Below are 17,490 nucleotides of genomic sequence, written 5' to 3' on the forward strand. Positions count from 1 at the left end.
TCAAGAGGCAGGTCAGGTGGTCTGTATTCCCATCTCTTTCAGAATTTTCCACAGTTTATTGTGATCCACACAGTCGAAGGCTTTGGCATAGTCAATAAAGCAGAAATAGATGTTTTTCTGGAACTCTCTTGCTTTTTCCATGATCCAGTGGATGTTGGCAATTTGATCTCTGGTTTCTCTGCCTTTCTAAAGCCAACTTGAACGTCAGGGAGTTCATGGTTCATGTATTGCTGAAGCCTGGCTTGGACAATTTTGAGCATTACTTTACTAGCATGTGAGATGAGTGCAATTGTGTGGTAGTTTGAGCATTCTTTGGCATTGCCTTTCTTTGGAATTGGAATGAAAACTGACCTTTTCCTGTCCTGTGGCCACTGCTGAGTTGTCCAAATTTGCTGGCATACTGAGTGCAGCACTTTTACAGCATCTCTTTCAGGATTTGAAACAGCTCAATTGCAATTCCATCACCTCCACTAGCTTTGTTCGTAGTGATGCTTTCTAAGATCCACTTGACTTCACATTCCAAGATGTCTGGCTCTAGATTAGTGATCACATCATCATGACTATCTGGCTCGTGAAGATCTTTTTTGTACAGTTCTTCCATGTATTTTTGCCACCTCTTCTTAATATCTCCTGCTTCTGTTAGGTCCAGACCATTTCTGTCCTTTATCGAGCCCATCTTTGCATGAAATGTTCCCTTGGGATCTCTAATTCTCTTGAAGAGATCTCTAGTCTTTCCCAATCTGTTCTTTTCCTCTATTTCTCTGCATTGATTGCTGAAGAAGGCTTTCTTATCTCTTCTTGCTATTCTTTGGAATTCTGCATTTAGATGCTTATATCTTTCCTTTTCTCCTTTGCTTTTCACCTCTCTTCTCTTCACAGCTATTTGTAAGGCCTCCCCAGACAGCCATTTTGCTTTTTTGCATTTCTTTTCCATGGAGATGGTCTTGATCCCTGTCTCCTGCACAATGTCATGAACCTCCGTCCATAGTTCATCAGGCACTCTATCTATCAGATCTAGGCCCTTAAATCTATTTCTCACTTCCACTGTATAATCATAAGGGATTTGATTTAGGTCATACCTGAATGGTCTAGTGGTTTTCCCTACTTTCTTCAATTTAAGTCTGAATTTGGTAATAAGGAGTTCATGATCTGAGCCACAGTTAGCTCCTGGGCTTGTTTTTGTTGACTGTATAGAGCTTCTCCATATTTGGCTGCATAGAATAGAATCAGTCTGATTTCGGTGTTGACCATCTGGTGATGTCCACGTGTAGAGTCTTCTCCTGTGTTGTTGGAAGAACAAAGAAAAATTAAGGGAAAAATAGAAGACATATTAAGGACAAGGATGCAAGATGAGAAGACCAACATCTGCAGGTACAATGGGACAATGCTTTTCCATGTATTAATACAAAGTCCATCAAGGTGCTTGGTGAACAAAAGGAGTTATCTATTCCTTAAGAAGCAAGAGAGAAGGGAAGAATCTTGAGATCCTAGCTTCCTTTTAAAGCACTTATAGTTTTAGATGACTTCTCCTCATTTGTAAAATTGGAAATATATAATCTTAGAGCTCAGAGCAACCCCAGATACCATTTAACTGAACCAATTCAGCACTTTTCCCTAGGGCTTACTTGAAAGAGACCTCATTATGACTCTGATTGAGCCAAAGGTGGTTCTAATTAACTTGGACAGATTCGTAGACAGGATCTGTGACAACACTGACCCTAACCTACCCACAGCTGGCTGTAACACCATAGCAATTTTCCAAAAACCTGGGGACTCTGCGGCCGATCAGCTTCTTCTATGGTTCTCACCTTTAGTCAACCTCATGCATCAACCAAAATGCAACATTTCTGGTTACCAATCCTTGTTTATTCAGTTATTTTTATTCTGCTGTAAGCCTACAGCCCTTCAACTCTCCATTCAATTTCTCTTAAACATTTTTCTCCTCTGTCATTGTAAACCTTTCTTCCTTCATAAAAAAAATTGACTCACACCTCAACTTCTTCAGGTGGTACTCTCTTCTCACTTGTTCTTACCAAAATTTGGCTGTCCTTCAAGGCCACTGTTTCTATTATATCTGTTTTGAGAGGAAACTGCTCCTTTTCCTATACTCCATGCCCTTGTGGCCATAAGTGGCAGGATGTAGCACTCTTGAATTCTAGAGGACTCAGACTCAACGTGTTTAGGACATTAAAGAAGCTGACCCAGTTGCAATATGATAGGAAATAGTGGAGGATGCAACATGTTGAAAAATAAATGTCTCTTGTAAACAACGGCAGCTGCTTTCCACCAAACTTTTGCTAGATCTTCCAGTTTTCCCAAAGAACACAGATATTCATGTTTCATTGGTGATATCTTTCTTCTTTAAACATTGACAGCAAATTTAAAATATATGAACACTATGGAGTAGTTAAAATTTATCTATAGGCTAGGCATGGCCGGAGAAGGCAATGTCAACCCACTCCAGTACTCTTGTCTGGAAAATCCCATGGGTGGAGGAGCCTGGTAGGCTGCAGTCCATGGGGTTGCTAAGAGTCAGACACGACTGAGCGACTTCACTTTCACTTTTCACTTTCATGCACTGGAGAAGGAAATGGCAACCCACTCCAGTGTTCTTGCCTGGAGAATCCCAGGGATGGGGGAGCCTGGTGGGCTGCTGTCTATGGGGTCGCACAGAGTCAGACACGACTGAAGTGACTTAGCAGCAGCAGCAGGAGTGCCCTGTAGTCTGCAAGTTTAACTAGACTCACTGTCAACTCCCAATATATTCCTCCTTCATCTTTATACCAAACCCTCCCTCTTTTGAAATCTGATTTATTAACCTTATTGACTTTAGCCTTGACCTGTGGAATGACCGTCTTATTCTGCCTGCAGACATTTACTCCATACAATGCATCCTCTACTCTGTAAGTCGCTTCTTTCCACCTATGGCTGGGGTTGGCAATTTTTTTTTCTGTTAAAGATCAAAAGGTAAGTATTGTTGAATTTGTGGGCCATATGGAATGTCACAACAGCTCATTGTAACATGAAATAGTCACAAACAATATAAAAATTAGTGAATGTAGCTATATTCTAGTCAAACTTTGTTTACAGAAACAAGGTGTAGATTGGATTTGGCCAGTGGCTTGTATGTAGTTTGCTAACTCTTAACCTCAGAGATGAAGAATTCCCTAGCGTGGAATATAAAACCTTGCATGATTTGTCTCCTGTCTGCTTTGCCAACTTTATCTCCTATTTCTTTCCTTCTGAATTAACCAGCCATGATAATAAATCACAATTATCATTTATTCAGCACTTTCAATATGCCAGTTACTTTCCTAAACCTTTTACCTATATTAAATTTTCTAAATGAAAAAGAAGGGTAGTAAATAGGCATTTTCATTTATAGATGAGTAAACTGAGGCTCAGAGAGATGAATTGGTTTGCCCAAGGTCACACAGACAACAAATAAAAATTCTAGGATTTGAACTGAGACAGTCCAGTTTCAATGGCTGTGCTCTTACCCACTGTATTACCCAGCCTCTCCAAGGTCTTCCCTACATTCTTATCTTAAAGGAGACTGTACCATGCTGTACTCCCTTTATCTGATACTCCCCTTTCAACTCCCACCTGGGAAACTAGATCAAGTCTTTCTTCTTTGGCAAGTCTTCCATTATTTCACAGTTCTACACTGACAGGGTTTACAGGCTTCCTGTTCTGGGCTTAATAGCTATTTCTGGATGCACTGATTACTATGTTTCAAAAAACAATTCCGTAATTGTCTACTATTGAAATTAGTGGTCTCCTTCCAATCAAGATTTAAGTGCTGTTCTTCTTTGCATGGTTCCTGACACAGGAGGTGCACAATGATTATTTGCTGAATTGAATTCAAAGATTAATTTATCCTAGAACTTTCAGTACTTTTGATTTACCCATCCGTTTCTTTTTCTTTTTTTTTTTTGGTAGAAGGGATGGTTAGAGTCTTGGTGTGTTTCAAAAACAGATCTCAAGATATAGATTAGTGTACAAAAAATTGATCTGGAAAGGGAAGAAAGCAATGGTAGAAGAATGAAGAAATGAGATGAGGCAAAGCAGACAATGAGATGCACATTATCAAGGCTCCCACTGCTGTGGTTCACTAGAGCTTAATCCTGCTAGGGAAACCCTGAAAGCTGATGCAGAGCATATAACTCCAAGTTATTCTACACAAGGGATAAAGTTGCTATGGTATTTATACACCAATTCCTTTCATTATTTGGTTGGAGGCGACTCCCAGGGGAAGTTAATAACCAAATAGATCCAGAATGCTGCGCAGGCAAAGCAACCTTTGATGGCTTAAGAAAGCCCTAAGGCAAAGAAATACAGGTGCTGGTAGCTGCAAGTCCAGCCAGCATGCACTAAAGTGTGAGGGCTGGCATATACGGGCATGGTGCCCATAGCTTCTGCTCCGTTTTCCCTCCAAATGTCTGAAACTGATTGTAAGGTGAGAAGATAATTTCTCCTCTTTTCCACTTTGCCAAAATGAGGCTTTTAAAGGTATTGCTAGAGGTAGAATCTTTCATAATTGTTACAATAATCCCCATTTTGTGATGTCTATAAGGACAATAGCATCTTTATTGTTTTTCAGGCTAGGTGACCTCTAGTATACACTAAACTATCTTCTTTGCTTATCTTTTGGGATTGTCTTTGAAGACAGCCTTCAATTCCAGAACTTAGATTAGTGGTTGATTTATGTATTCTCTTAACATGAGAGCTGTGGCGTTACTGTTTGTCTCACATCTTTTTCTTTCATATAAGGCAAAATATTTGGTTGGGCTTCCCTGGTGGCTCAGGTTGTAAAGAGGCTGCCTGTAATGCAGGAAACCCAGGTTCGATCCCTGGATTGGGAAGATCCCCTGGAGAAGGAAATGGCTACCCACTCCAGGATTCTGGCCTGGAGAATTCCATGGACAGAGGAGCCTGGTGGGCTGCAGTCCATAGGGTCGCAAAAAGTCAGATGAAACTGAGTGAATAACATTTTCAGAATCTTTAGTTACCATTTAAAGCAAATATTATTATGGTTTATACAGCATTTTAGTTGTTTGAGCAGACCTGATGAGTAAGACATAATGGTTGCCTTTTAGAGTATGCCAAGTAGTGCCCAGGATAAATAAAGAAGAATGAAAGAAATAAAAAATCAAAGAAAAGGGAGGCATGGGGGAGGGGTTGACTAATTATAAGAAAAAAGTAATTAGAGGATATTCAAAGTTTATCTAATATTAGGAGAGTTTCTTGTTATTTGAGTATTCCAAAGTCTCTCATACTGTGGGTTGACTCTCAATCTAAAAAAAAAAATTAAAAACAGTGCTATATGGGCCAAGAATCATTTATCTCATACATCCTCCTTAATGTTGATAGTGAAAAGGCTCTTAAGACTTTTTCTTTATTCAGGTCTTAAAATAAGATAGTTGCAGCTGGCAGGGAGGAGAGAAAAGGGATTTAGAAGAATTTGAGCAGGTGTGATAGTCAAAGGTATTGACTGTAGCTGAGAAAAAGGGGTAGAGAGAGATGGATGAGTAAATGATGAGTCTGAGGCTCATCACTCAGGAAACCAAGTGACTGACTTCACAGCTGAGCAGGATCGGACCACCGGGCAGTTGGCTGCATTGTGATGGAAAGCTGCAAATTCAGTTTGAGCAGAACAAAGGTGAAAGTGCTCTTGACTTTCCCAGGTAGACTGTACAGACATGAAACACAAACCACTAAATCCCCGTAGGAATGAATGGGTCTGGCGGGGGATTCCAAAAATAGCAATAACAATAACTGTGGTGGTAATGACAACAATAAATATTTCCATTTTTGTAGTAGAGGGAGTGAAGGTTATTATTTTAGGAGTTTCTCACATAGTTCGGCAGGATTCTGTCACACTCACCAGAAATATCCATTATTTTGGACAGTCCATCTTGCTTCATTGTCATCCTTTACAAGCCCTCCTAGAAAATAAAAATTAAAGTTTAGGAACAGCAATAAAAGTACAAAGATGATTTTGCCTACAGACGACATATGAAAGCTGAATACTGTCTGTTAAAACCACCATCTTTTTCCCAAAAGCATCTATTTCATTTATTTTGGCTGATGTGGTGGAGAATGTTTTCTTTTGTGAACATTGAAATAATTAGAAGCATGATTCATGCAGCACCTAGTATGTGTAAAGCCCTTTGCAGACATTATCTCCCATCCTTCCAGCCCTGTTTCCATTTTTCCTGTGAGGAAACTGAAGGTACTGTGAATGACTTGGTGTGTCCCTGGGACTCACCGTCTTTCCTCTATTACCAAACATTACTTTTGGGATCACATGTGAGCAACAAGAGTTCCCAGCAATTGAGAAAGGACAGAAGCAGAACCCAGGTCTATCCATAACTTCTGCAAGGTCACTTGGCCTCCATACACACCTGTGGCATAACTGTCAACACCTGTCTTCATCATCTGTATCACTGTGTTTGTCAGGGTTCTTCAGAGAGCAGTACCTGTGGGAGATGTCTGTCTGTCTGTCTATCTATCTATCTATTCATCCATCCCTCTATCTATACCCTTTCAGCCTCGAGATTTGGCCCTCATTTTTCCCATTGATAGACTCAGTGCTTTCTTCTAGAGTTACCCCTTTGCATTAACATTTTTTAATGTTTAATATTTTATGTTCTATGTGGGCTTTATTTTCAAATTGAGCTTCCCTATATATTTATCACATTTAATTGTCAAGAAAAACCCTCCTCATTTATACTAACAATTTATACTTTAAAGATGATGTCTTTAAAGTAGATGTCTTCTTTGCCATTGGGAACAAGCTGAAGAGACAAGATTGGGACTCAAAGTTTTTACCTGTTTTCAAAGCTTCTGCAGTTTTCATTACACTATCTTATTTCAATAAATGATTTTGTATGGTAGTCTCAACAGTAGAGTACTAAAAATAAAAGAGAATTATAATGACAATTTGTTGAACTGCATTCTGTTAGGCAGTAAAACATAATTCTATTCAGAATTCTGTCTACTTAGGAAGTGGGCAATCAGTAAATATATCTATTTGAAGAATTATTAAGCAGTATGGGAATTCTCCTAATATATCATTAAATCATAATTATTAGACTTCGTGGAGGCTGAGATAAGATGAAAATATTAATTGTAATGCATCTACATATAAAATATACACAATATATATGAGTATTATCACAGCATATAGAGTATATATGTGGAAGTTCTCATTCTTTCATCAATTTGATGCTCTATGGGGAGGGTCTTGGGCAGGAGGTTCCATACCAGCACTGAAGTTTAACCTTAAGTAGGATTAACAGAGTACAGAAAAAGAGAAAGGGAGAACCTAATTTACATTTCCATTTTACCTTCCTTTGTTCTATGGAGCCCGATCACTGAATGGAGAGTCAACAAGCCTCCTCCTGAGTCCACAATGGCTGCAGCAAGACAATACTATCATAAGGGTGGCCCACCTAGGCCAAGGACATGATGAAAAATGTAATGTTCCAGAGGGTTTTAGAGAGCTCCTGTGAGACATTGGTATCCAGGATTCAGCCCCTGGGCTATAGCCAAGCAGAGAGAGAGGGAGAGATACCATGAGTGAATCTGGCTGCAAATGGCACCAGTACATGCTACAAAAATTCAAACATAAGACCAGTAACATTTCAAAGCTCATTAGCTACTGAACAGTAAGTAAATGTAAAGCAAAGGTAGGGGATGCCAAGTCCTCTACTGAGAGGTCACATGAGTCCCTTTCACAGATACCTGGACTCCATTTTACAAAGATATCAAAGAGGGAGGATTCAGAAATAGAATTTAGATAATTAACTCAATAGATTGAACATACTTACAGTATTTAAACTGTTAAACCAAACTCAGTTGACAACTATATTGGATATTGGTCATTTCCCCACTGAATTATCTAGTGGATAGGATGCATGTGGAAGAGCAGAACACTTAGAGATGAAATTACAGAAAATGCATCTTACTGAATGTCCCTGTTATAATGTGAGTATCATATTTATGGCAAAATAACCTGACCAAGAATTTGACAGTAGTTTACTTTTTCCTGGAGCAATTTCATGACGGAATAAATATAACAAGTATTTTTCTTTACATATCTTTTATTACTCAACCTCCGTCACCACTCTATACAATCAAACCGTTATAGACTGAAGCCAGTGATTACTTATCCTGCTTAGGAAAAGGTGAACAGATTGCCATATGGATAGCCAGTATCATATGGTGACTAAGAACACAGACTCTGGAGCCAGAATGTGTGGATTTGAATTCTTGTTCTTCTCCTCCCGACTTAAAGACAAGTCACCTAAATTCTCTGTGCCTTAATAACCTCATTTGTAAAATATGTTTGTGTTTAGTCCCTCAGTTGTGTCTGACTCTTGCGACCCCATGAGCTGTAGCCCTTCATACTCCTCTGTCTGTGGGATTTTTCAGGCAAGAATACTGGAGTGGTTTGCCATTTCTTCCTCCAAGGGACATCTTTCCTCAGGTTGTGATTGCTAAACAACCTAATGCATTTGAGCTGCCCACATATAGTACTGAGTTTAGTTCTTATTGTTACTGTTTTTGGAAAACCCAAGCTCACTGAGTTCACAGCCAGAAATTTCCAGCCCTGAAAGATGGCAGGTCTCTGCTGGGAGAAATGTAAGCAAGGGCAACCTGTGTGGGATTGTGGCCCTCTGTTACAAGAGTGAAGAGGGTGCTAAGTACGTGGGCAATGCCAGTTTGGTGGTGGGACCAGAGGTGGATGGGGGCGTGGTATCAAGTTGCCAAAGACAATGCTTTGAGACCTGGGCAATTGTCCTAGGGTCAAGATGGTTCTGTGAAGGGCAGAGGCTGGGAGTGGTGGAGTTGCCAGCTCAGCACTAGACCCTGATGGCTTCAAGTGGGGAGACTCTTACATAGGAGCACCCACCTCCCAAATGTGATTGGTTTTTACTAGACATGCTGGTAGGACTCAGAGCTAGATGTAATTTGGTTTTATAAATAAAATCATGAAATCTTTCTTCTTCCTAACATCAATGAGAAAATCAATAACCATTGATTATAGTAATGGCCAAAACTAGAATGTATTTGACAAAACTTAATGTTTTTAAGAGACCATTGAGCTGTGTTCCATGCAGTGCTGTTTTCAGACAGGTTTCTTCAATATTGTTAATCAACGTTTTCTTCTAAATAGTTGAGAATATGGATTAAGTTGTATTATGATTGAATATCTTCTTAAAATTATCTTGAAGAAAAAAGCAGAGTGGAAATTCCTGCTTTAAGATGTAATTGTAGCTTCTATGCTGAATCTCTAGAAAATGTCTAAGTCTGAAACCAAATGACATCTGTGAAGTTGGATAAAAAATCTAATTCATGAGCTACAGGGCAAATATCATGAGGTAGAAAAAAGTTAATGTAAATCTGCAAATTTTTAGAGCTAATAAGTCTATACTATTGGAAAAATTCAATCACATGCTCATTACACTGCCCTATGCTTTCATTTCCTGACTGCGACTGGAAATTATTCTCGTTAAACAGAGGCATATGGGAAACACAGTCCCAGGGAATAGAAATTCAGATCCTCAGAGCAGCAATTTCTCCCTAATGTAAGAAAAAATATAAGAGAAGCAGATTGAGTGAGACATGCTCCCAGAGTAAATTGGGAGCACCATGATAACAACTTAGATTTTCCTTCCTCTCAAACTGTAAGAAAATGTTGGTTTCTTTTGAAATATAGAAGAAAAGTTACTTTTCATGGCCTGAGATTCCATAGCTAGCACCTCTTTGGTATTTTTGCATATTTTCCCCAAATTTTAGCTAGTAGGCAAAAAATTTTATAAATATTAATTTCCAAGGTAAAAAATGGCCATTGTTTAAGTTAATGAAAGTAAAACAATTATTACATTAGTGATATTGACAACAGACATTTGTGATTTTGTGTTGTGATAAACTGCAAGTCCTACTGATTAAACACACAAACACAGACACACACACACACACACATTTTGCAGCCCAAAGTAGTAATATTCACTGTGCCTTTCTGAGTCAAGTTCGCACAAAGTAACAATATTTTTAAAAGGTAACATGGGATCCATGCAGTTATGAGAACTGTACCAGCATGTCCTATTGGTGAGAGATTCCTATCAAACTGAAACTTTGAAGATAAAATTTCGTGGGAGGACATGATGTCACAGAATTCCAGATGCTACTGAGCTCTCCTGTCATGAACAACAAAAACGTTGTTTATAAAGCAGTTTTGAACATCTAAGTGAAGCTCTCATATAAGGGAAAAGAACACTTAATATATTAAGAAGTGTGTGTACCTTCTTTGGGAGGCATTTTACTCTTATAAGTGTACAAAAGATTCAGGATGGTTTGTCTTACTCTATTTTCATATTATTAATGACTTAATGGCAAGAAAGTTATCAAATAATTTTATAAACAATGATAAACTTCTAAGTAATTTGCAGTGTCTTATAACTATGTATATCACTCTTTGTATGCATATATGCTTGTGGACCATATAATCAATTCATCGGTATTAGTTAACTGATATTCAGTTATACTAATTAATAAATACTTTTTCATAGAAACATGAAAGTAAGTATAATCCTGTTAGAGCTATAGTTTTATTTACAGCCACCAAATGATTTGGCCTATAATCCAAGTGCTTCTAATTACCTATCTGTTTAATGCTATAGTTAGTACCTGGAAGAGAACAAGCAACCTGACATAACCTAGATCTTGAAAAAGAAGGTAAACATCATCGCAATAAACATTATTACAAAGGAACATTCAGTATAACAGTGATGTTTTTGGTCTTAAAAGCTGATACAAAGAAACAATGTTTTGTTACCTTGGTTACAGCCAATTCTGCACAATATGCTTTCTCAGGCTCTGAAGGGACTTTATGTATGTAGGATATTGAGGGAGGTAGTAGCACAGAGAAGATGATATATTTTTACAATTTTTTTGTTCTGCTATTAAATAATTGTTTTGTGTAAAGCTGTTTTCATCAAGTAAATGAAAATATACTTAGGCAAGCATAACTCTCCCATGCAAAACCATCCTTAACCATACCTCTGAATACTTCTCAGTTACCCCCAAAGACACAACCTCAGGCCTCTGGAAAGGAAATAGCCAAGAGTTCTGTGGTCAGCATAAACGTTGAAAGTGGCTCTACATGCATTTCTGTCCACCCGTGGAATATGAGAGTTACTAGGATTGAAAAAGAAAAGAAGACACTTTGGCTAGAGCTGTTTCCTCTTTTATGCCCCTTCTTGGCCTTGAAAACATGGAGAAGTGAGTCACCCCTATGTGGCAGGGAAGGGATGGAAGTGCTGAAGCAGAAAAAGAGCCAGAGTATAGAATGCTCCTTATTCTACCACTGCTACTTCCTTGGGACAAGGAAAACCTACATTCTGGTTGCAATGGTCAAGAGTAACTCCATGTCGAGGAAGCAGTCAATCAATGCAAGGATCGTAGAAGCTGGCATCACTATTTCCTCATCATCCAGTGTCACACCAGGTTCAATTCTCCCTGTAACAAAAGAAAGCAGGAAAGATGCACCCTCTCTCTCCTCCTTCCCTCTCCTCTTCATTTGCAGTCTCAAATGTGTTTGAAGGTGCAGAACAATAAGTGGCAGAAATGGTTAGCTGTTGTTTAATAACTGTTCTTCCCTCCTTTGCTTAGTTCCAGGAGAAGGCAATGGCATCCCACTCCAGTACTCTTGGTTGGAAAATCCCATGGATGGAGGAGCCTGGTGGGCTACAGTCCATGGGGTCGCTAAGAGTTGGAGACGACTGAGCGACTTCACTTTGACTTTTCACTTTCATGCATTGGAGAAGGAAATGGCAACCCACTCCAGTGTTCTTGCCTGGAGAATCCCAGGGACGGCGGAGCCTTGTGGGCTGTCATCTATGGGGTCGCACAGAGTTGGACACGACTGAAGCAACTTAGTAGTAGTAGTAGAACTCTGATGAATCATACTGATTTTGTCTTGAATTAATGACAAATCCGTATAATGACAAATCCGTAAAAGTTCTATATTCTCCTGCCCCTATTGTAGCTAGTTGTAGCTACAGCTACAACATTATTGCTATTCTGATCAAGTTCTGGACCACAAGATTTGAGCATCAATGTTGAATGTAACTTCTAGGTCATGTCCTTAAAGGAAAAGAGTGTTCTATACATTGTCCTTTTCTCTCTTCCTGATAATAAGAACAAAGGTACGACGGCCAGGGTAGAAAGAAGTGTCCTGGACTATGCTTTGAAAACTATGTGTTGAATATGGAAGAGCCACAAGTTAGAAGAGACTTGGGTTACTGGCTGTCAAATCTCTTTCCTTGTCCTTGACTAAAGTGCTCAAACTTTTCACTGGGAGAGAAATAAGCTTCTAACTTACTTCATAAACTGTTCTATTGGATCTCTCTGTGTTACAGAATTGGGGCTGTGATATTTCCAAAATTTACATAGAGTTAAATCAGAGCGTCTCAAACTTTAATGTGCATATGAATCACCCAGGGATCATGTTAAAATGCAGATTCTGATTCAGCTTAAGTATGATGAATACACTTTCTCTGCCAGCCTGTCTAGGCTATGGTGCCCAGCTGTTTAGTCTAAATGTTACTGTGAAGGTATTTTGTGGATCTGATTAGCATCTACACTTGGGTGCCTTTAAGTGGTTTACTATCGATAATGTGGGTGAACCTAATCCAATAAGGGGGCCACTTAAGAACATAAAGTAAGGCTTCCAAAGAAGAAAGGAATTCTCTCAAGACTGTAATAGAAAGACAGAAATTTTGTCTAAGTTTCTAACCCAGTGGTCATATGGATTTCAGGTTTGTTGGTTCCCACAATCTCACAAGCCAATTTTGTAAACCCCTCTCTCTGTCTCTAGGAACACACACACACACACACACACACACACACACACACACACACACACCCCTTATTGTTTCTGTTTACTTGGAGGATTGCAATTAATACAGTAGGACTGGGGCAAGTCATGAGTCTTTTTTTTTTTTCTTTTTTCCTTTCTTTCTCTCTCTCTCTTTTTTTTCTTTCAGCTGTGCCGTGTGGTATGTGGGATCTTAGTTCTCTAACCAGAGATCAAACCCACACAGTCAGCATTGGAAGCTCGGAGTCTTAACCACTGGACTGCCAGGGAAGTCCAGAGGCTTCATGTCTAATGCGTCCCCAGTGCTCCTAGTATGAGTGCTATGCTTTGCGTGGTGAGATTCTGCAGAACTGGTTGTCTGGAAACATGAGTTTCAGTCTAAACTTGTACAGAAATTCACTGCACGGGGCATGTCATTTGATGGGTAGATCTCATTTCCTCATCCCTGAGGTGAGAATGTTGGACTAAATGACCTCTGTGGCCACTTTCAGCTCTAATACATTAAACTTTTGTGATCTTAACTCTCCTGGTCAGAGGCCCTGGTGAGAAAGCAACCTGGGTCTACAGCTGGTGGCAAGCCCAACCCCAGAGGTACATAAAAGCATGCGGTCTCATGCCTGGCTTCTTGGAGAGGTAGCATTGGTTTGCTGTGTTACTCATCTAGTGCTGGACATTTATTAGTGGAGAGGAGAAGGGCTTCCCTGGTGGCTCAGCTGGTAAAGAATTCGCCTGCAATGTGGGAGACCTGGGTTCAATCCCTGGGTTGAGAAGATCCCCTGGAGAAGGGAATGGCTATCCACTCTAGTATTCTGGCCTGGAGAATTCCATGGAGTGTATAGTCCAAGGGGTCACAAAGTGTTGGACATGACTGGGTGACTTTCACTTCACTTTCACCTGATTAAAAAGAGAAATTCAAGAGCTTAATCACATTTTCACACTTCCTAATACAAAGAACTTCCCTGGTGACTCAGAGGTTAAAGCGTCTGCTTGTAATGCTGGAGACCTGGATTTGATCCCTGGGTCGGGAAGATGCCCTGGAGAAGGAAATGGCAACCAACTCCAGTATTCTTGCCTGCAGAATCCCATGGACTGAGGAGCCTGGTGGGCTACAGTCCACGGGGTCGCAAAGAGTCGGACCCGACTGAGTGACTTCACTTCACTTCAATGCAAAGAATAGAGGCAGGCCTAGTTGCATAAATGACTGTTTTGTGTTATTCACTTACATGTTACAATAACTTTTATATAATAATCTTCACTTATGAGGGGAATATATTAATGAACTTACCTACTTCCTAACTTGAGCATTAATAGAATTTGGATTTGGAAAATTTTAATAATAGCATAATTACTTAGATGTTTCTTTACAAATAGCAAAGAGCTTGAAAATTATATCCTGCTAAATTGTACATCTTTTTGAATGCTCTAATGCCTTGTCAATCAGGCTGTATTTTTGAATCAAATGTTCCTTGGATTGTGTGATCTGTACCTATCCGTGAGCTTTGTTTTCTAACATCCTATATTGAGAAGGGCTTTGTGGTTATCCTTTGGAAGCACAAAGAAAGTGAAACTGATCATTCTTTAATGATGGAAACCTGTTTCCACCTGTAATGTAGAACATTTGTTCTTAAAATAGGTATATTTAAATATGCAATATAATTCAGTGGCTCCATAGACAAATTTTAATGAAGGATTAAAGTTCCTTTACTTGCTCTTTGTCTGAGTTTTTGACCATGAAGTAGCATGAAAACTGTGTTTTATGCAAATACAAAATGCTAATAGATTGTTTACTGATGGTGCTTTGGTTAAGCTTACACCAATATAGTATAGGACAGGAATGATACTCTGGGAACATAGACCTCCTTATTTGAAATAAGGTTTTATATATATAAATTTATATGTATATATATTCACAGATATACATATATATATACATATATAATCCATTTAAGATATATCTATATATATAGACTATATAGATATGGTCTGTCTGAGATAAATAGCTTTCTTATCTCACCTGATAAACACTGTGGGAGGAGTTGTGTGTTCAGGCCACTGTGACGTTGTGTGTGAGTGCACATTTGCTACGCATGTGTATATGGAAGTGTGTGCACATGTGTTAAGTTGGGAGTGGGAGTGGAAAGAAGTTCATTTCCTCTTTCGCTGCATGTGAATCTGAATGCAATTGAGAGACTGACATCATTTCCTTAATTTCTCAATGTCAAGCACTTTTTTTGTCTCTTCCTTTCCGCCTCCAACACAATTGCCTTAAGAGATTCTTCTAATAGATGCAACTCCTTTTTGCATCTGGAGGGCAAGGCTCCGAAAAAAAAAAGAAAGCAGTAAAGTAAGGTGCTTGGGCAGAGCTAGGAATCTGTTCCTGCTTCTCACCAATGTGCTTTTTTTTCTCAGTAGTCAAGTGTTGGGGAAGGGAGAGAAGTTAGGATACAAGGGGTGGGGGGGAAAGTGTGAGTGTAAGATCTGAGCCCATTTCTTTCTATTTTAAATTATCCCTTTAAAGGAAAACAGGATATAAAATTAAAAGAGATAGAACATGGCATCAGTGTATGCTACTCTTCACCTACCTTCTTAATATAACCCTGTTTTCTCTAAAGGAGGTTGACATAAAGGAGGTTAACCTTTTACGAACTAGTAATGATGTATTAGAAATCCTAGGATTCTAAATTGTTCGAAAGACAAACAAGCATCTTTCACAGTGTGACAGAAATCACCCCAGTGCTCTGATCTGTGGGTGTTTGATTTTTAAAATTATTAAACAACATGAATAACTTAGGTTTGCTGCCCTTCTCTTGTCACGATTTTCATATGTTGAGGAATGACAATCCTCAGGAGCTACTGGCAAATGAAATCAGACAGTGAGAAATTTATCTTAGCTTGGAAGTAGAGATTTTGAAACATCAGAGCTCCTTGTGTTGTTTTAAACTGGTCAGAGAATTGTTAACTGCTTTTCACAAGGAATTCACTTCATTTGGCGGGAGAGTTTATACTCATCCACTTTTAACTGCTGCTCCGTTCCTACCGCAGTGTTGGTCTACTCAGAATGTGGGATCAGCTGCATATCTTTGGCCCTCTATCGAACCCTGAAAATATAATGGACCTATTCTGTAGTTAATTCACGGTGTCTGGTATGTCTCCAGCAGCTTAACAGATGGATCTCTAGTCAGCCTCCTCTCAAACTCTTTATTAAATATTTACAGAGCCAGATTGCAAATAGACCCAGCTTTGCCCCTGGAGTTATGTGCACTGACCTCTGGACCAGGGAGGATATCAACTCGGTTAGCTCAGGGAGGAGAGACAAAAATCTTCTGTCCAAAATATTTCCAGAAGCACACTGAGTGGTTAACTTACTTGTGGTGAGATTGCTTGTACTCCAACACTATTTTCTGCAATAAACAGGACATTACCTTGAAAATATGAAGTTATTATTCATGTGGGAAGATAAAGATGTCCACCAAGTTCATGAATAAGCCCAAATATTTGGGGACAGGTTTTATCACTCCATTAAAAAAAAAAAAGGTTGAAAGGAATAATAGTGCCTCACGCTTAAGTAGTACATACATAAATGGAGAGTTGCCAGGAGAAAGTGCTAATGAGATGAGTATGTGAGAAACAAGTAAACGTGGAGATTTAAAAACACTGAAAATAAAATACCATGCATTGGACATGTAGAGGAAGGTGTTAAAATGAAAATGCCAAAGTCACTCAAAAGTTTTAATTGAATCAGGCGGAGAGTGGAGGAGAGGGTTTGGGGAGGAGCATGGGAAGGGAAAGGGTCTAGAGGATGCTTATTCCAGCAGAGAGTGTTCTCAGGGGGGCCAGTATCTGCAGACCAAATGGTGTTTGAGTTAAGAGCAAAGGTAGTTATCACTGGACTGTAAATCTGTGAGAGAAGATTCTGGAATTCCAAGATGTGCTGTAATGCTTCTAGAAAAAAATGCCAAGACCACGATCTTTATGCTGTATTTACGAGTTACATAATCACTAGGCCGAAGAAGACTTCTAGTCCATCTCCTTTTCTTTGGACAGTCCACTTTGAAATGGTTCCAGAGTCTTAGAGATTAATCCAGGAAATATCATTGTGCCAGATTGTAACCACACACTTAATTTTAATGCCACAAGATAAATTACTAACTCTATCCTTTAAAGGTATTTCAGTGGTTTCAGGAAATTTTTCAAGATCTTTTTATGTAAAATTTAAATGACAGTGCTAATTTGGCAGTATATGAAACCATAAAGTCTTTTTTGCTTGGCTAACTCCTTGAATGAAACCGTTATAATATGATAATAAATGTACTTTATGGTAAATAATCTTTATTATTATAAATACTGGATTTGTTGCTTCTCCTTTAGCCAAGAAAGTTACTAGCTCTTCTTGCAAAAAAAAAAATCTTTTGTTTCCAGTTCTATTGCCTTAGCCGTTTGTCACTAACATTTTAAGTTGTCCATGCCACTCTATTAAGAACTGTAGAAAGGCTATAAAGAAATAGATTCTTGACCCAATATTAGCACTTGGGTGGTTTATAATCTAGTCTTTGGAGAGGAGATATGCAGTATAAATAAAATGCCTTAAGAATACGTCCATA

The sequence above is a fragment of the Ovis aries genome, chromosome 8, assembly GCF_016772045.2.
Source record: "Ovis aries strain OAR_USU_Benz2616 breed Rambouillet chromosome 8, ARS-UI_Ramb_v3.0, whole genome shotgun sequence".
Lineage (NCBI taxonomy): Eukaryota > Metazoa > Chordata > Mammalia > Artiodactyla > Bovidae > Ovis > Ovis aries.